We start from the raw sequence: 21659 nt of genomic DNA on the forward strand, positions 1-21659 counted from the left end.
AAGAGTAGCAAAGAAGAAACTGTCAGTAGACATGTGTTCCACCTGGACTGTTCTCAAGTGTACTGCTGGCTTGATGTTCCTTGAGTAAATGAACTGCCTTTAACGGATTTGTCTCCAGCAAGTTATTACATTTTGGCGACGAGGATGAAAGCAAGGGAAGAAATGCCTTGAAGAGGAAAAAGTGTTGGAAGGTGAATAAGTTTAATCCATACAAGTTGGAGCTTGGGAAAAGAAGATGGCCAACATGGTAGGAACAGTCACACCTTTTGATAGTCAATCTCAGTCTTGGGAAGAATATTGTGAGATCTTGCAGCATTTCTTCGAGGCAAATGAAATTACAGAAGCAGTCAAGCAAAAAGCTATATTGTTGAGCACTGTAGGAAGTCAAACATACAGTCTACTGAGGAATTTACTGAGCCCAGTTAAACCAGGAACAAAGACATTTGGGGAATTAGTAGAATTGCTTAAAGAGCATTTCAACCCAAAACCTAGTGAAATTGTACAACGGTTTAAATTCAATTCAAGATCAAGAGAAGAGGGGGAAACTGTACTTGAGTATGTGGCAGTATTAAGGAAATTGGCTCATGATTGTAACTATGGAGAAAAATTGACAGAAATGCTTCGGGATAGACTGGTATGTGGCATAAATGATGACCGTATTCAACGTAGACTAACTTTTGAAAAGGCTTTGAAAGTAGCTCAAGCAATGGAAACGGCCAATAAGGATGTAAGGGATTTGCAAGCTAAACGCTCAGAAACATCCATGTCAATGAGAGTGCATAAAACATCAGTAAAAGCAGAGCATGTTACAGATGTGGAAGTTTGCAACATTTGGCCAATGAGTGCAGATTTGTTTCTGAGAAATGTCACCAATGTGGGAAACAAGGGCACATAATGAAAGTATGCAAATCAAAAAGTTCCAGCAGAGACACAAACTTTCAAGGGGGAGAAAGACGTAAGAGAGTTGTGACCAGAGGAGGACAGAGATCGTATTATGTGGGCAGAGATGAAAAAAGTGCATCTGATGAAGAGGGTATTTTTACAGTTCACAGTTTGAAAGAAACCGAGATTCCAAAGGTTGCTCCACTGACTATCACATTGGCGGTTAATGAGTCAATCATACCTTTTGAAGTGGATACCGGTTGTGGTGTGACTGTGATGAATGGGTCAAATTTTTCCAAATTATGGACAAAGCATAAAATTCCAGAATTAAAGACCTGTTCTTTGAAGTTAAAAACCTATACTGGCCAAACCTTAACAGTGTTAGGTTCTGCGCAAGTGGAAGTTAGACACAAAGGAGCCATGAAGGAGTTACCGGTAGTGGTAGTACCTGGAACAGGACCCAATCTCTTGGGTAGAGGATGGATTAAGGAATTGGGCATGGAATGGGAGGCCATACATAAGATTCAAGGGGTGGAAAATGTAACCTTGACGGAAGTACTTAGCCAACATTCAGAGTTGTTTAAAGAGGAATTGGGCGAATTGAGAGGTCCACCGGCAAAGATTTATGTGGACAAGGAAGCGGTCCCCAGATTTTTCAAAGCCAGACCAGTTCCTTATGCAATGAAGACAAAGGTAGAAGCTGAAATAGAACGCCTGTTAAAAGAAAAAAATCATAGAACCTGTTAAACACTCTGAATGGGCTGCCCCTGTAGTGCCGGTTTTAAAATCGGATAATACTGTACGACTATGTGGTGACTACAAGCTAACGGTGAATAGAGTTTCAAAGTTGGAACAATATCCCATTCCTCGAATAGACGATTTGTTTGCAACATTGTCAGGTGGACAAAAGTTTACCAACCTGGATATGAGCCATGCTTACCACCAGATTGCATTAGATGCGGAGTCCAGGAAATATGTCACAGTGAATACCCACAAGGGCCTGTTTACTTACCGTGTTTTACCCTTTGGAGTGTCTTCTAGTCCTGCTATCTTCCAGAGGACCATTGAGGGAGTACTGCAAGGTCTTCCGTATGTGGCGGTTTTTTCTGGATGACATCCTGGTGACTGGTCGTAATGATGAGGAGCATCTCCAAACGCTCGCCAGGGTATTGGAAAGATTGCAGGAAGCGGGACTGCGGTTGAAACGGAGTAAATGTTCCTTTATGGAAAAAGAGGTAACTTTCTTGGGCCATAAAGTAGATGAGACTGGCCTCTACCCAGTACCAGAAAAGGTGACTGCTATTCAAAACGCTCCCTCACCGACGAATGTGACAGAGTTGAAGGCCTATTTGGGACTGTTAAACTACTATAATAAGTTCTTACCCAACTTGTCTACCATTTTAGCCCCTGTGCACAAATTGCTGCGAAAAGATGAAAAATGGAATTGGGAGGAGGAACAAGAGGCTGCTTTTGCTCAGTCCAAGGAAATGATCAACTCAGTACAAGTTCTGGTCCACTATGACCCCCAGAAGGAAGGATTTTATCATGTGATGCTTCTCCTTATGGCCTAGGTGCAGTTCTTTCGCATAAGATGCCGGATGGTAGTGAGAGACCCATTGGATTTATGTCAAGGACTTTGAATCAAGCGGAGCGGAATTATTCGCAGTTGGTCAAGGAAGGGTTGGCCATCATGTTCGGCTTACAACGCTTCCATAAGTATTTGTATGGTCGGAAGTTTACTATAGTTACGGACCATAAACCCTTGTTGTCCTTATTTAATGAATTAAAAGCTGTTCCCCAAATGTCATCTCCTAGGATCCAGCGATGGGCTGTGACACTAAGAGCCTATGAATACAACATCATCTACAAGCCGGGGAAAGATCATGGAAATGCAGATGCTCTAAGTCGGTTACCAGTGTCAACGGAATCAGGCATTGAACAGGAGGAAAGAGTCCTGATGCTGGAGAATGTAGACATAACCTTGATAACTGCAGAACAAGTGAGAGGGTGGACGCAAAAAGATCCGGTATTATCCAGGGTGAGAGAAATGGTGCAACGTGGTGGGCATGAGTTAATTGGAGCAGAGTTTGACCCTTTTACATCAAGAAAATATGAATTAAGTGTACAGGATGGTTGTGTGCTCTGGGGGGCCAGGGTCATCATTCCCAGTTTGGGTAGATCAGAAGTCCTGAAACAATTGCATCAGTGTCACCCAGGAGTGTCCAGGATGAAAGCTATGGCCCGAAGTTACGTATGGTGGCCCAAGTTAGATCAAGATGTTGAAAGGTTGGATAAAACATGTCATCTGTGCCAAGAGCATAGGAACGTTCCGGCTGTAGCCCCACTGCATCCTTGGAATTGGCCAGAAAAACCATGGCAAAGATTGCATGTGGATTATGCTGGACCATTTATGGGAAAAATGTTCTTGGTCTTGATTGATGCACATTCAAAATGGATGGACGTGTATCCTGTGAACTCAGCCACATCGGCTGCCACCATTGAATGTTTGCGTAAAAGTTTCAGTAACCAGGGACTACCGGAACTTATTGTATCAGATAATGCTACTTGTTTTGTTAGTGCTGAAGTTAAAGAGTTCCTGAACAAAAATGGAGTTCAGCATGTTACTTCTGCACCTTATCATGCTTCGAGTAATGGGTTAGTGGAACGGGCCGTACAAATTATTAAAGGCATGCTAAAAAAATGTGTTGAAGGGACGATTGCAACTAAATTGGCCCGAGTGTTATTCAGCTATAGGATTACTCCTCAGACCACCACCGGTCTCTCTCCAGCTGAAATGTTACAAGGACGGAAATTGCGGTGTTCTCTGGACTTTATGCATCCTGACTTGACTAGGAAGATTAAGAAACAACAACAGAAGCAAAAAGCACATCATGACAAGAAGGCCCACGAACGTAGTTTTGGTATGGGAGATCCAGTTCTGGTTCGCAACTTTAGCTATGGACCGAAATGGATTCCGGGGAACATAGAGACTGTGACTGGACCACTTTCCTATAAAGTGATGCTGGGCGATGGGAGAGTGGTCCGAAGACATGTGGATCAAATTCATGGCCGACAGGAATTGCGGGTGAACCGTCCAGGGGAGGAAATGGACGGTAAATCTCCTGATTATGACTTTTTTGACAACTCTGCTTCTGTGGGTTCTAAAGAGACGGAGACAACAGGGGCTGAGGACATTCCGGAGGAAGTCGATCCCTTTGAAGCAGCTGGGGATTCTTCTCAAGCTGCTGAGATAATAACTGAAATGGACAAATCTGTTAGTCCTGTTGTGATTATGAGAAGGTCACAAAGAACCAGGAAATTGCCTGGTCATTTGAAAAGCCGCGTTTCCACCGCAGGAACTTTACCCAGGAACTAGGAACTTTGGGCTGGTACTCGGTGTGTTTACACCGCAGGAACCAGGGTCTAAATGAAGTTCCGGGTAGATATTTCCCCCTCCGAAAGTCCCTGCTCGCGAGGTAGTACTTTTTCAAAGTTCAGGAACTTTCGCGGGTGGGGCTTGTGCGCTAAACATGCTGATTGGTTGTGTTCACGCCGCATAATGATTGAATAACTCCGCGTAGCATTTTATTTTAACCGGGATTTTTAGAATCTATTGGAGTTCGTGGCTTCATGCAGTAATGAAGTTCCATGCAGTAAGAGTTGTCTGTCTGCAAATATGGAATTTGATAAAAATAAAAAAAGGCAGCTGGACCGACGACGAGATTCAGGCTTTATTAAGCGTATTTGCGGAAGAGAAATTTTCTGCGCGTTCGTCCCAGCCTTCTCACGGTCAATGTCCGCAATAGCTGATAACATACGCTGTCTAATTTTAGATCTAACGTTAGCATTACGAGCTTTCTGAACACGCTTTAGTATCAGTGCTCGTCTCTTTTCTGACGTTTTTTTTATTTACCTGGTTAGTAAACCAATACATCTCAAACAACTGCAGCACAGTGTGAATCTCTTCCATATTTATTATAAATGTGGCGCTCAAAACTGATTACTGTCTTTTACAGTCTAACGTACTGTCCGTCACAAGCAAGCAATGAGCAGTCGCGCGCAGTTTACCCAGTACTTTAGACCGCGATGTAAACGCAGAAAGCTACCGGTATGGGGCAAAAAAAGTTCCTGGGAAAAAAGTTCCTGGGACAAATTGTTCCGGGCAATTGCGGTGGAAACGCGGCTAAAGATTATGAAATTAGGTAAAAAAAATAATAAAAAAAAATAAATGTAACTGTATTGTGGTCACATGAGGTTCATATATGGTAATTATATTGTAAACTTAGGGGGAAGGGGATGTTGTAGAGTGAGCTTTTGTAGATTAACCTGTAGGGGGCAATCTAATGTTTTTTTGGCTTTGGGCTTAAGAGTAGCAAAGAAGAAACTGTCAGTAGACATGTGTTCCACGGTGGGTGCTTCTCATTTCTTATTTGTGCATCCTCGTTTCCTTTCCTCGTTTCCTTTCCTCGCGTCTCAGCTCCACCCCCTGTAGGACGCGAGGGATTAAGGCTGCAAGGAAAAAAAATGAGGACGGAGGAGTCGAATGAAAGCTTTTTTATACATTGGAATACTTGATCACTCCAGCGTCACTCCACTGCGTCATCAGCAGTGCTCAAAGGATCTGCCCTTATGTTGTTAAAGTTTGTTTATTTAAGAAATTCATTAGAAATAATAATAAAGCAAGATACCTTGTTGAAATATGTGAGTTGTGTGGTTTATGTAAACTACAAAAGTAAAGTATAAATTCAAATGATTGTGACAGATGTGAAGGGGGAGGAGAATTGATACGTGCGTCATGTTTAGTCGATAAAACTCTTCCGCAAAGGGTACACCTGTGTATCCTCGCTCATAGCTCCTCTGGAAGCCTCCTCACTCCTCGATCCTCGACTCCTCGCGGTGCAATCAGAGAATTGAGATGTCCTTCAAGATGGCTGAGCTCGATTGGTTTCCGGGTCATAGGATGGAGGACGGAGGAGCGAGGAGACGAGGAGGGATATTGAGAAGCACCCCTGGGCTGTTCTCAAGTGTACTGCTGGCTTGATGTTCCTTGAGTAAATGAACTGCCTTTAACGGATTTGTCTCCTGCAAGTTATTACAGTTTGATTTTAAAACTCTGATATCATGTTTTATGTGTATAAATTATATGTGGATATCCCTAAACTCTCTGACAGTGCGATGATGTAAATTTAAATAAAATAAAAACACATATCTGTATTAAAGAAAAAATTATTCATAAACATAGGCCTATTTAAAATGGAATTAAATAAGTACTTTGGGAGTCTTGTTCATTATATTTATTTTCATATTCAAGCAACAAAACTATCCAGTTTATTAGCAACACCGTGCACGAGTGTGAATCCCGTCAATCCCGCGATATCCGCCTTTGATCTCACAGGTGTCAGATCCACTGCGAGAAGAGCGATCTGTCCGGCTTGCCTGCGCTTTTTTCACTCCTCCTCTCACTGCAGCCGCCTACTCTCGACTACATTTCAGGCGAGGCAAGGCGCATCTCAAACAAGCCTATTCTTAGCACCCAATAAACGGCTCTGGCTCTCATATTTGAGGCGTGGTTTACGAATGCCCAAATATGAGAAAATGAACATGTGGTTCCCAGACCGTTAGCCAGGCTAATTTGATGCTATAAATTAACAAGAACGAAGAGATGATCGGTTCATAAGCAGCTTTAACCCAGGCTCTACAGCGATATGTCAGACACATAGAGCCACAAAACGGTATGTATTGTTTAAATTTCGTTAAAAAAATGACCAAATTTGAAAGTTGAGACTTTTCATAAACGTTACCTGGGGCACGTTCAAGTTCAAAACGGTGCGCAACGTTTTGCTACGGTTTCCGGGTTGAACGTCATGTTTCCTGGAAACGGCGTGCACCGGTGTGCAACGGGGTTTGAGATGCGTTTTCTCTTGTTTGGTGGGTGTGTCAGAACTGCAGTCTGCAGTCCAATCAGCAGCAACATGTATATAAAGCACGCGGTATTAAAGTGAAAGTAATGGGTTTCCCTGCACAATGGGTTCAAGGAAAGTAATTTACAAATGTGTTCGATGCAGCTCGGTATACGCAACAACTGAGGATATTAGAAGACATGTTTGTCGTAAGTTTTATTGTAAAAATATAGGATATCAACATAATGATGTAGTTGTTTATATTTTTAGCTTCATTGCAAGTGTATGACATTTGGTATAGAAATAAACAATGGCAATTAAGTGCTTTTCCTAAAAATGAGAAAGAACATACAGGGTATTAAAACAGTATGAACTACAAATAAAGTCAGTATGTGAGGCTAAATAGATGTGTTTTAGTCTGAATTAGGTAAGATGTGTGATTCCATTTCAGTTTCAGCAAATCTCTTCACTCGATTGGGATGTTATCTTGTGTTCTGGGCGGCAAGTGCAGTAACTGTAACATCGGGCATATTTTGTAGTATTAAACACATATTTATACCGACTTCATGCAGGCTCCGAAAATTCTTCACAAAGAACACAAAGAATGGTCTTTCTCAGCTGCCATAGTTGCAACTCTTGCGTCATCAGAACAGTGTGTTCAACCAAGCGTGCCGCACAAGCCCTCAAAAGTGAAGCCAAAACGTCTCGATCGCCCCCCAGTGACCGGTCCTAGTATAGGTCATAAACCCCGCCTCCCCATGTTATTCAACGGGACGTGAGACCAACTAAATAATTAAATTACACTTCACATATCTTTTTTCTAAAGATAGTTTCTGTCATTTACTGTAGTTTCTATCACGTTGATGTAATTTCAAGTGTTTGTTTTTAAAATAAGTTAGTTTTTAGTTAGTTATTTGATGCTATAAAAACGGTGCTGTGACATCATGATTGACAGCTGTGATTGACAGGTTCTCTGTGCGAAGTAGTCACTGAAGTACTAACGGACTTTTTTTCATAATGTTGACTATGTGGTTAGTAGTTGTATTTACCTTATTTTAACGAGGTACTGCAATCAGCAGACATCATTGGAGAGGAACGGAGCACGGCCACTTAAGAAAAGTGCAGGGGCGTGTGCTTGCGATTGATTCAGCGAGAGTGGGGGCGGGGCCTTGATTTCGCGGCTTTTCTTCCTGCTGTTGTCAGTGCAGTGTCCTCTTTGCTCCGCGATGTGTGTCGTGCGTGAGAACATGGTGGGTGGGGCATGAGAGTGGCGTGCCTTGTCGGACATAGCAACAGTAACCAAAGGGGGCGGGTCTTTGCGAAAGGTCAATTGACCCGCAAGTTTTTCCGTCAAATCTTTATTAACCGACAGAAGCTTCAATGTAAACATGCTAGTCGGACCCTATCGTTGCACTCACGTCTTACGTCCTTCTCGCGCATAGAACACAAAAACTGAAGGGAGCGGTAAAGTTACCGGTGGAGAAAAGTGACATGATCTAAAACTTTCAGATGACACACAGCTCATATTTCAGTCGCTGTAAGTTACCGAAAGAGAAACCAAACCACACTCAATCCCCTTAGCAGAGCGACTCTCTCGCACTGTATATGACGTGGCAGACAACTAGCCTACTAGTTGTCCACTGTGGTTCCATTCACACAGCGTGGGGTTTTTCGTTTTGTGAGTCCAGAAACAGATGTGTTTCCTGTTTACGGGTGTGGGTTTGGTTCTAGAATGCGGTTGTCACTCATGTAGCTAAATAACCGTACTGTGTGTGAACATAGGCTAACATTCAAATACAGGACTGACAACCATATTCTGCAACTGTGTGAAGTGGCCATTATGTCATGTAGCCTACTGCATGCTATTTTAATGAAACAGAGTTTTTCAAAGACAATTCTTGTTTTTATGGAATATTGCATTGTTTATTATAAATGATTTATCTGTGCACATAATTATTTTTTTTAATTCATGTGCCCTCATAATATTTAATCAAAATAACTTCCTCTCCCACTTGCAACTACATCTATTCTGTTCGTGTTTACATGTTTACTGTAGTCAGGGTGAAACCAGTCACTCGCGTGAGATCACAGCAATAGCAAACTACAAATCCAGACAAAATAAAGTCACTCCCTACATTTTTTCTTGTTTGAGAAACTGTTTCACCCGGATATATGTCACAATAGAGAAGAAAACACTATGCAACTTCTTTTTCCTGCCTACTTTAAATACATAGGCTAAAACACATTGAAGGCCCAGACTTCAAATGCACAGGAATTTGATACATTTTATTAGAAGCTAACAAGTAAAACAATTTTAAACTGATTTAAACCATTAATAGTTTCTTCTATTTAAATAAAATGTAGACATTCAGGTCAAAAGGAAGTGTTTGAACCTTTTTTTCTTGAGGGAAGAGAAGAGATGTTTGAGATAGCAACACCCTCTCAAAGCAAGTGTTTCTGATGAAACGATAAGTCCAGATGGAAACAGCTGAGTCCAGGGCTAGACCCCTTTTTCCTGTGGTTCATACCTGCCGAGTACAGAAACACCCCACTGAGGCACTTCCTCCTCTAATGAGAGAAGTCCGGCCTGGCCTAGTCCCATGGATCCTGCTAGTGACCCTGCTGAAGCAGATGCTGAATTAAGCATCCCTAAAACCATATGTCAAGTACGAAGACTGTGGCTGAAATTTCTGGGGTGTATTTCCCAAAAGCATATAGTTAGTCAACTATGATTGCATGTTCTCTTGCTACCAACAAGCGATTCTACTGGTTACCCGATACCATAGTTCTAACGAACATTCATAACCAGCATCCCAAAGTTGTGTTGTTGTAACTACAGCTCTCAGCCTGTGGTAACTTAGAAGCATAGTTTCTTGTTAGTTTGACATGTGGATTTTAAAGTGATCATGCTCTTGAGCAAAGCAAGCTAACATGCTGATGCAGTACATGATATATCCAACCCCTGTGTATCTACTATATACACACACAGACACAGACACACACACACACACACACACACACACATATATATATATATATATAATTATATATATATATATATATATATATATATATATATATATATATACTATATATATATATATATATATATATATATATATATATATATATATACTATATATATATATATATATATATATATATATATACATATATACACAGTACTGTGCAAAAGTCTTAGGCACGCTAGTATTTTCGCCAGTTATTTATATCTTTTGCTGTAGTGTTTCAGTAGGATATATCAGTTTACATTTCCAAATTTTAATTTGGCCTTTAATTTGCAACAATCCAGTGAAATTTTTGTATGCACAAGGAGTCTGACAACAGCCATGATTCACACAGAAATCTGATCTCACCATCATCAAGTCCATCTGATTAAATGAAGAAACAGAAAAAACTGAGACGGACTAAATCCAGAAGAACTGCAGCAACATTTCCAAGACGCTTGATGAAACCTTCCTGCAAAGCTACCTGAAAAACTATGTTCAAGTGTACCTGGACAAAAGCTGTTTTAAACGCAAAGGGTGGTCACACCATATATTGATTTGATTTAGTTAAAAGAAGTTATGACATTATGAAATTATTTTTGAAAGCGTCCTCACTTTACAGCATTTTAACACAAGTGCCTCAAACTTTACACATTACTGTAGCTTTGCAGTTTTCTTCAAGCGTCTTGGAGATGTTGCCACAGTTCTTCTGGATTAAGTCTCAGTTTTTTCTGTTTCTTCACGTAATCCCAGATGGACTTGATGATGGTCAGATCAGATCTCTGTGTGGAGCATATCGGCTGTTGTCAGACTCCTTGTCCATACAAATATCTCACTTGATTATTACAATTAATGGCAAAGTTAATGTTTGGAAATGTAAACTGATTTTTCCTACTGACACACTACAGCAAAATATACAAATAATTGGCTTAAAAACATTTTTTTGGGGTGAAAATACAAATGTGCCAAAGGCTTTTGCACAGTACTGTATATATATATATATATATATATATATATATATATATATATATATATATATATATATACACTCACCTAAAGGATTTTTAGGAACACCTCTTCAATTTCTCATTAATGCAATTATCTAATCAGCCAATCACATGGCAGTTGCTTCAATACATTTAGGGGTGTGGTCCTGAATCTCCTGAACTCTTCACACACAACCATTTCTAGGGTTTACAAAGAATGGTGTGAAAAGGGAAAAACATCCAGTATGCGGCAGTCCTGTGGGCGAAAATGCCTTGTTGATGCTAGAGGTCAGAGGAGAATGGGCCGACTGATTCAAGCTGATAGAAGAGCAACTTTGACTGAAATAACCACTCGTTACAACCGAGGTATGCAGCAAAGCATTTGTGAAGCCACGACACGCACAACCTTGATGCGGATGGGCTACAACAGCAGAAGACCCCACCGGGTACCACTCATTTCCACTACAAATAGGAAAAAGAGGCTATAATTAGCAAGAGCTCACCAAAATTGGACAGTTGAAGACTGGAAAAATGTTGCCTGGTCTGATGAGTCTCGATTTCTGTTGAGACATTCAGATGGTAAAGTCAGAATTTGGTGTAAACAGAATGAGAACATGGATCCATCATGCCTTGTTATCACTCTGCAGGCTGGTGGTGGTGGTGTAATGGTGTGGGGGATGTTTTCTTGGCACACTTCTGGGCATCGTTTAAATGCCACGGCCTACCTGAGCATTGTTTCTGACCATGTCCATCCCTTTATGGCCACCATGTACCCATCCTCTGATGGCTACTTCCAGCAGGATAATGCACCATGTCACAAAGCTCGAATCATTTCAAATTGGTTTCTTGAACATGACAATGAGTTCACTGTACTAAAATGGCCCCCACAGTCACCAGATCTCAACCCATCTTTGGGATGTGGTGAAACGGGAGCTTCGTGCCCTGGATGTGCATCCCACAAATCTCCATCAACTGCAAGATGCTATCCTATCAGTATGGGCCAACATTTCTAAAGAATGCTTTCAGCACCTTGTTGAATCAATGCCACGCAGAATTAAGGCAGTTCTGAAGGCGAAAGGGGGTCAAACACAGTATTAGTATGGTGTTCCTAATAATCTTTTAGGTGAGTGTATATAATGTATATATACTGCTGGAATGTATATATACACTATATTGCCCAGTTTTTCAGTTTCATTGTCGAAGCCCTGTGTGTGTATGATATATATATATATACTGACCTGGGCATTACTGTCGAGTCCATATCTTACAGTAAAAGTCTGTTAATAATGCCTGGTCTGAAATTGTGACTCATTATCTTACTATTACGTCATAATTTGACAAAAAACTAAACTAGTCATCTAGTCATCAACTAGAGCTTGTTTTTAATGAAAGCGTTTTTTGGGCTAATGAGGAAGTATGAGTTCTGAAACTTACTGGATGTACAGTGACCTCTTATATGTCAAAAGATCAAGGACATTTTTATTTCTCAATTCATGACCCCTTCAAAAGAAGATGTAAGCTGGTCGCCAAAAACAAACAAACTGATATACAAATCAGAATTGGGCATCAAGACCTGCAGTGTAAATGTGGTCTTAGATTCATGTTTACTGTAATTGTGATTGACTAGACTTTGCCTTTGCAAAATTATATAGCGAGGATAAAGTATTTGTAGTCAAGTATTGTCCTGTATAAATTGTTTCGTGTGGATGTTCAGTGCACTGACGATTGAGTAAATCCCCAAGCTGTAAATAATATAGGCCTGTAAAAACACCACACAGCCTTAGGCACGCTTTTCTCCTCTCTATAAACCAATGTACCTCCTCTGTCCTCGACTAGGACTCTGTGCCACATTTTGCAGTTTGATTCGTTCCCCTCATTATTTTCACAGGAAGTTTGTTTAACGGTCGATAGATGGACAGCGCGAACAGCCATCGTTCAAGCTGCTTGAAAATGCAGAGCTAATCCAGACCCCCCCCCCAACAGTTGAAATATTCTGCCAACACACATGTGTACAATAAATCACCTTTATAATGCTTGTGTCACATAAAATGTTACTATGATGGCTGGCTTAAGATTGTGTTTGTAGAGTTGGACCTATCAGAGGTCATGCCAGTGCCTCCCCACCTATGTTGGCCACTCATCAATCTATGTGTTGAGGCATGTAGATATGTGTTGGGAGTGTGTCTGAATGCAGGTTTGACGAACAGCCGGTGCATTCTTTTCTGCCCTTCACCTGGGCCATCGCTTTCATGGAAATTTCAAGCCGACCTTTCCAAAAAGCTCCACGTTAATCTCCTTCCAGAGCAGGTAAAAATGACATTCTAACATGGTCGCAAAACGCTATCGTTGCACAACTAATCCATAGTAGTGAGCCTGCTGAAAACTCTCTGGCAGTGCAGGCCTACAGGCCGGCCAAGACTAAATTGCTGTGCCCTAATTTTGCTATACCTATGGCATGGCACAGCCTTTTAGATCTTAAACCTCTGGGTTTTTGTTCATATGGCTTTGCAGGGCTACTTTGTGTTTGCAATTTAAAGCTCTTCTAAGTCCATGAAATGTAGGTAGTTGTTAGGGTGCATGATTGCTACATGAAAATACCCCTCTGGTAGTGTGTGTTCCTATGTGCCCTTTTGCTTGGCAACCCATGTGCCTCTATAACTCAGGATATTTTGAGTTTAACCCTTTAACACCTCAATTACCACAGCCGCGAGCAAGAGGATGACTGGAATTAGTGAGCAGCTTTTGTTTCACAGTGTCACATGCTTTTAAAGGAAATAATAAACGTTATGGCTAGCTTAGCATCCTTATGTTACACTCTTGTTCTGTTGGTACGGAAAGCAGGTGCTGAAAGGGTGCAGGGGAGTCAATTGTAAATGCAGAAATTTGAGAAATGTTCTATTGTGGAATAAGTTTTAAATGTAATTATATAGATGAAGCGCTCCATTATTGTCTCTTAACCTAATCAGTGTATGTCCTCTATACATTTCTAGCAAGCCAGGTTTTTTCTGGACTAGTTTGAGAGACGAAACCAATCTTAATATAGGACTGGCAAATTTATGTTCATATGTCCCACAACAACTGTACCCTGGACCTTTTTTTCCATCTCTGTGACCACCCTCCCTCCTCCCAAGCCTTCTTCAGACAGAGGGTTTGCTCAGTAATCCCAAACACCTGCTCCATACAAAGGAATGCCAAGTTAAATTTACTGCAGTAAGGAGAGCCCCAGTGAGAAACGCTCTTTTAATTGAAGGGACTTCTCTCTTCCTCAAAAAAAAACACTCACTTTTATTAATTTATTACTGCCTTTGCTTGTAAGGCTAAATTAAACAGGATGCAGTGTGAGTTCCCATTCGAAAGAGAATGTCTCTGTTACAAATGTAACCCTGGTTCCCTGAAAACAAAAAATTAGACATTTCGTCTCTTTGCCATGCTTCATGTATCCCTGCCCAGTGCCCACGTCTCCTTCAGACAAAATAAGTTGTTGACGTGTACTACAGGTTGTGAGTACACTACAGGGTGTACTCACACAAGGAGATCTGAACCGTGCGTGAGCACGTTTAACCCCCAAAGTCTGGTTCGTTTGACTATTGTGATCGTTCCATACTGTGCCCGAGCGCGGTTTGCTAACCGAGCCCTGGCCCGCTTGGAAGAGGCGAGCCAGAGCACAGTTCAGTTGGGCTTGGGCGCGGTACGCATGTAGTGTGATCGCTAACCGCGCCGGAGCACGTACAACTTTTGTGTGTGTTACTGTCATCATTACGACAGCAAAGTGAGCAAACATCTTCTATTACTACTTGGATAGTTCAATTAATTAAATCAATTTTGAGTATATTTAGGTTTATAATGGGTCTGGTTCTCACTCAATTGATGAACAGGAATTGTAGTTTGTGAGTAAAGCTGCAAATTCCTCCAAAGTCAGCTGCCTCTGTAATAATCTTCTGATACGTGCAAGCACAATCAAGTGAAAATTGCTGCGCAGCATAAATAATAAATCTATTAGGCAGTCTATAAGCGAATGCACTTTTCTTCCTATTTTCTTCAAAAGAAAAAGTTGCATTGTAAATTATGTAAGCGTGCTCTGGCCCAGAACATTAAATGCAATATGAGTGCAGTAGAGCGGGGGAGTGCGGAAGGGGGACAATCACACCAGGGCACGGTACAAGGCAACCATGCCTTGTGTGAGTACACCCTTATACTCTAGTCACAATGATAGTGACGTCATGGGCTATCGCCGGCCAATGGTATTGTCGCATTTAGACACATGCTTCAAGCACCGGTCGTGGTTAATGTTATGGAACAGAGACTCAAGACATGGATAAAGTCAATAGAAGTTTCTTTATTTAACACAGATGAGCAAAATTTAAGGCAGGTGAGTATTCGCAGACGGTGATTGTAGATTGAAGGTGAAATTGGAAAGATACTAACAGTCTCTGAATTGCAGATGGAGTGGAGATCGTGGATGGATGAACAGATGGTGAAGCACACACCTCGACGAGGAACAGGGTAAGTATCCAATGGATCACTATACAGAACAGGAGACGCTGGAGACAATGTGGAATAGGAAGACGATGGAGAAACACTGGAGACAACTAAATATACCAGTACCAACCCCCTCCACGGCCCACTCCTGAAGGCCGTGGACTCCAACGTTGCGGTGACCGACCTCTTCCTTTGGGTGCTGGATGATCTGGGTGAGTCTCATGGTAGGTGGTAAGGAGGGCTGGATCTAGGATGTCATTCCTGGAGACCTATGAACATTCTTTTGGCCCATATCCCTCCCAGTCCATTAGATACTCTAAACAGCCACCACGTTGCCGGGAGTCCAGGATTTCACTAACTGTATAGACTGCTCCATCCTTCTGGATCAATGGAAGGGGGTTTCCCTGTTGGACCAGGCTCTGTGGGGGAAACAGACACAGGTGAGTGGTAAGGTTTTAACAGTGAGACACGAAATGACGGGTGAATTCTGTAGTGCGTAGGTGACTGGGTTGATCTGAAGAGTGATGGTGAAGGGGCCAACGTATCTGGGACTCAATTTCTTTTGGGGCAGGCACATATTGATGTCACGGGCAGAGAGCCAAACCTGTCCTGGTTGGAGTGTGGGTGTTTTGGCTCTCCTGGCATCCACTTGAGTTCTTTGCCTGCGCACTGCTCTCTGCAGATGGTGGTGTGCAGCGTCCCAGACCCTCTCACTCTCTCGGAACCAATTGTTGAATGACGGGACATCCAATGGTTCCCCGGACCACGGGAACAGTGGAGGCTTGTAGCAGAGCACGCACTGAAAAGGAGTGAGTCCAGTGGGAGGCTGATGGAGGGAGTTCTGCGTGTACTCGGCCTAGTCTAGGAATTGGTTCCAAAAGTTCTGGTGGCCATAGCAGAAGGTTCTCAGGAATCTCCTGGATCTTCCTCTCCATTTGCCTGTTCGAATGAGGATGGTAACCAGATGAAAGACTTACTGTCACACCTAGGAGTTTAAAAAAGGCCTTCTTCTGATGGAGTTTTGGTTCCTTGCCACTGTTGCCTTGGCTTTTGGCTTGCTTAGTTGGGGACATTTAATATTCAATAATATAATTAATCTGCCTTACTTAAGGTGGACGTTGACGCAATTTTCTTCTAGAAACAAACTTTGTTGTATTATTTTCATGTTATCACTGTGAAGCTGCTTTGATACAATCTGTATTGTAAAAATACAGTTGCAGTCGCAGCCTGGATGATTCAATCCCTGCCGATTGAAGAGTGAGGAGCGAGTGCTCGTTCCACCCAGTGGATGCTGCGAGGGCTCTAAACTGAAGAGCATAGTCATTTACACACGTTTTATACACATATTATACAATATAATTTCTCACCGACAGATGAATCACCCTTGGGAACTCCAAACCCTTTACGAAAATGAGTGGTGAAATTGTCCAGTGTTTGTGTGACAGGACCAGCTTGGTTCGATTTGGGCCCATTGGAGCACTTGTCTCGTCAGCAGGGATATAACAAAAGCAATCTTGACTCTCTCGGTGGAGTAGCAGTGCGGCTGCATCTCCAGGGCCAGCGAAAAGTTCAGGAGAAATCCATTGCAATCCTCCGCAGAGAAGGGCGCTGGATTGGCCACTGGACTGGAGACTACTGGTGGTGAAAAGTGGTGGTGATCGATTATGCGGGAAGGGGTGCTTGTGAGTGCTCGCGCTTTAATGCATCCACGATCTACTGGAAAGGATCTGGGTCGCTCATCCCGAAACTGTGTTGGTCTGGTCGTCTGTTATGGAACAGAGACTCAAGACAAGGATAAAGTCAATAGAAGTTTCTTTATTTCACACAGGTGAGCAAAAGGTAATGCAGGTGAGTATTAGCAGACAGTGATTGTAGATTAAAGGTGAAATTGGAAAGATACTGAATTGCAGATGGAGTGGAGATTGTGGATGGATGAACGGATGGTGAAGCACACACCTCGACGAGGAACAGATACACTATATTGCCAAAAGTATTGGGACACCCCTCCAAATCATTGAATTCAGGTGTTCCAATCACTTCCATGGCCACAGTTGTATAAAATCAAGCACCTAGGCATGCGCAAACTGCTTCTACAAACATTTGTGAAAGAATGTGTCGCTCTTAGGAGCTCAGTGAATTCAAGCGTGGTACAGTGATAGGTTGCCACCTGTGCAATAAGTCTATTTGTGAAATTTCCTCACTACTAAATATTCCACAGTAAACTGTTAGTAGTATTATAATAAAGTGGAAGCAATAGGGAACAACAGCAACTCAGCCACGAAGTGGTAGACCACGTAAAATCACAGAGCGGGGTCAGTGATGAGGCGCAGAAGTCGGCAACTTTCTTCAGAGTCAATAGCTACAGACCTCCAAACTTTGTGTGGCCTTCAGATTAGCTCAACAACAGTGCGTAGAGAGCGTCATGGAATGGGTTTCCATGGCCGAGCAGCTGCATCCAAGCCTTACATCACCAAATGCAATGCAAAGCGTTGAATGCAGTGGTGTAAAGGATCCCGCCACTGGACTCTAGAGCAGTGGAGATGTGTCTGGAAAGGCATACGTCCCAAAACTTTTGCCAGTATAGTGTAAGGATCCAATGGAACACAACACAGAACAGGAGACACTGGAGACAATGTGGAATAGGAAGACGATGGAGAAACGCTGGAGACAGGTAACAATACTTCAGGAATCTGGAGTCAACAGGTAAGTGAGTCCTAGCTCAAAACGAGACCAGACAAAGGCTGGCTGATCCGTGACAGTTACATTTGTAACCAAGATGTTTTGAAAATGTACATTAATCATTCCTCTTCATTAATAATCAGCATCATTCTCATAAATGTTTGTAGTATTAATTAACAAAATACTTCAGACTTTAGTCTGCATAAGAAAAAATGCAACCGGATGATAATTATTATGTGCATTTTGGAATCATGTTTATGAGGGAAAATACATAGTTTGCCCCTGTAACTTCGCCCCTTCAGTTGTGTTCACAAAATAAAACTAACTGGGAAATAAGTAAATCTCATACTTCAGTGGTTGACATTACCCTCAATGTATTGCATGCATGTTATGGTCACAACTATAAGTAATAATCTGTCAGATTTTGGAGAATATGTATATCAGTTAACCCAGCGTAATGTTGAATATAATTGTAACCTAAGTATAATGTAACAAAGTATTTTCATTGTACATTTATCTGCCTGATTGTGTTTTTATATTGTTGAAAAGTGGTTAAAGTACATTAAATTTTTTTTTTTTTTTTGGCTTTTAGTGTGAATATGTTAGCCTATCTATAAACTAGTGTGCTCCAAAACAATGACAAAGTTTGCATTTAGAAGATATAAGCATTCAAAACTTGCAGTCTTTCACTTCCACCAATGTGGATCAAAGATTTTGATGACATCACTCTGTACTTCAGCTTCTAATCAGATTTTCGGTCCAATCAAATCATCCAGCCCCTAACATCATAAATAGATGCTGAAACTGTAGCTAAAATTGGTCACATGTTCACACAATTACTATTTTCTACATGGTGAATAGCACATAGTGCACTATATAGAGGGTAGGGAACGATTCAGACAGTGTAAATTTGTTTTCAATTGGGGCGAATAACGTCTGGTTTCATGTCAGTGTCACGCGAACCGCCAAAGTGTGCACACATTTTGCTCTAGTCACGAGACATGATAGCACAGAGTGGATCATTTGTGCGAGTCGGCACATTCCAGAAAAAGTATTGGACCCATTGGAATTCTGCACAGAATGCTATATTTTAAAGCAATATGGAGGAGATTAGGAGAAAAACTGCAGCTTTGCCGAGCTCAACGGCTCTGGCCGAGCTGTGATATAAACTACACGCTGTTGGCTATTTTTAAAAAGGGCAGGGGCTGTTCAATATGTCCCACCCTGTCTTCCTGTTTTAGTGGAAATTACGTCAACACATTGAATAATGATGGACGTTTAAGGGCACTTCAGCAGGCCTTTAAGTTTAGGGTATCCAAAATATCTATGTAATTGTAAAATGTAACAAATTTAAATGTAATACAAATGTATTCATGGTATAGGCCTAAATATATATTTTTTTAAATTAAGATTTTTCACATTAAAGCTGTGCATTTGTAAATATTTTATGTTTTAAATTCTGTCAGTATGTCCATATTGCATGTTTCAGTGTATAGCACAAAAAATGTGTGTACCTATGAATGTTAAGGAGATCAGGCTGGTTCACCCCATGACCTCTTAACAGTGGTGTGTAAGTGTATGTGGTAGTGGTAAAAGGACTCCTCCTTGTATTAAATAATAAAAAAAATGTACAGTGGTACTTTTTATATGGTATCATCTTCACAAATTTTTACCTCGCAAATGATCAACTTACATTCTGCACCGTTTCCGCTATCAACCGTTTGAACCACCACTGAATTAAGTTGGCATGTAGAGACTGTCTGTGTCCAGCCCAGCCTATGTGGTGGGTGTGTAGCTGTATGCGGTCCAGATTTTTACTGCTGTGCCTCGGTCCTAATCCATTTAAAGCCAATTACAAGGCTATTACAGCAATCACCCTCCCAAAAATGACAATGGAGTTGGTGTGATAGAGAATGGAAACAATGGCAGCCATTTGCCCTAGTGCTGGTCTTTCCAGGCTCGGCAAAACCGGCTTTGTGTTGGCCGGATGTCTCGATCACTGCAGGTGATGATGGATACAATTAGCGTTGAGCTTAGACAAGAGTATTTAGTTGTTGACTGACATCCTCTGAGCCTGGGGTGTGAGTTTAAGGCTTTTGAGCTCAACATTTCAGGGTCTTTTCAGGTCTGGTGACCGCTTATCCAACAGAGTTTAACATTTTAACTAGATTGCTTTTGACTGGAGAAGGATATGAGGTGTACAATGTATATGGTTGCAATTAAATCAAATATTCAGCTTTAGCGTTAGGTTTCATTTATTGCATGCTAAAAGTGTATAAAGTAGGTATTTGCTGATGTTTTAAATCTGCTCCATGAATTGTCAAGACTTATATTGAAAAAGAGGCTGAATTATAGTCCTTGAGAGATCAGGAACTGGTTTATTCTTATATGTTTGTCAGGACTTGATTGAGAAAGAGAGAGAAAGATGCAGGCAGGAAGTTTGTGTTTGTGACCTTTGCATGTGTGTTGTGGCAAGATGTGTGTATATTTGTAGTATGGTACACACACAACACCAGGCACTCACAGCATCACACAGCACACGTTTATTTAATTAGGCAGGAAGCAGCCCCTGTGACATTCTCCTGCTTATTTATGATGTGTCGCGTCGAATGCAGAGGCCAAAATCTGATGAGGTGGAAGCCCCCATCTTGGAGTTTGTTACGAATTTATTTCAAGCCATAATTCTTCATAGCATTTATGTCCCACTTTAACTTGAAGGAAGCTGCAATTAGTTGGGTCTCTAGACTTCCTCTGCGTGAGGCGAAAAAGAGTTTCTCTGTAAAGTCTGTCCACAGAAACAGAATGGCTCTGTTGGATTCTCATTTCGTTTGATTGTAGTGACAATGGGTGCTTTTTTGTTTTGATTTTTGATTTTTCCAAGGCTGCGTTTACTCATTTCTTTGGCCTCTACATTGGATGTGACACGTCACAAATAAGCAGGAAAATGTCACTGGGGCTGCTTCCTGCCAAATTAAGTATATATATATATATATATATATATATATATTTTTTTTTTATGTATTAAAATATTTTTTATTATTAATTAATGTAATCATCATCATCATCATCATTACAAACACACTATAGCAACTGTTAAAAACTGTTTGTTTTTGGAAGAAAAAAAACCCCTTAGTCCACAAAACTAATATTGTGAAATATTATTACAACTAAAATAACTGTTTTCTTTTTCAACATACATTACAATTTTCTTTATTCCTGTGATGGCAAAGCTACATTTTCAGCATAATTACTCTTGAGTGTCACATGATCCTTCAGAAATCATTCTAATATGCTGATTTGCTGCTCAAGAAACAGACTGACTCCAAAAATTTTATGTTATTATATATATTGATTTTTAATTGAAGTTGTTGATAATCTTTATCTTTGTCCTGAATAAGGTTATATACTTTACCATTTTCTTGACCAAATGTTTATGACTAGGTTCTTTAAACTCTAGCTGAAGTTTTATGTCATATCATATTTTAGTCTATTAGTTATTACAGAACATATATGCGAAGGCCTATCTCATTACCATGATCTTTGTTGGAGAGTTACTGTGTGTGTGGCAGCAGTGGGGGACATTTGTTGAGTGGAAAATGGCCTCTTAAGCTCCTCTACTCACCTTTCGCAGTGGTAACATTTAGCACTGTATACCCCCTTCCCCCAGCACTATCCCCCCTTTCCTTTTCTCAGCATCCAACCATCACCCATGTTTCCATATTAAG

General features: G+C 41.2%; 1 pseudogene; it reads left to right on the forward strand.

The window, feature by feature from the left end:
- Window positions 1-1302: 1302 nt before the first annotated feature.
- On the forward strand, window positions 1303-16900 carry LOC130076783 (uncharacterized protein K02A2.6-like; annotated as a pseudogene).
- The last annotated feature ends 4759 nt before the right edge of the window (window positions 16901-21659 follow it).

The sequence above is a fragment of the Rhinichthys klamathensis genome, unplaced genomic scaffold (assembly GCF_029890125.1).
Source record: "Rhinichthys klamathensis goyatoka isolate OS25496 unplaced genomic scaffold, OSU_Roscu_1.1 h1tg000021l_1, whole genome shotgun sequence".
Taxonomy (NCBI): Eukaryota; Metazoa; Chordata; class Actinopteri; order Cypriniformes; family Leuciscidae; genus Rhinichthys; species Rhinichthys klamathensis.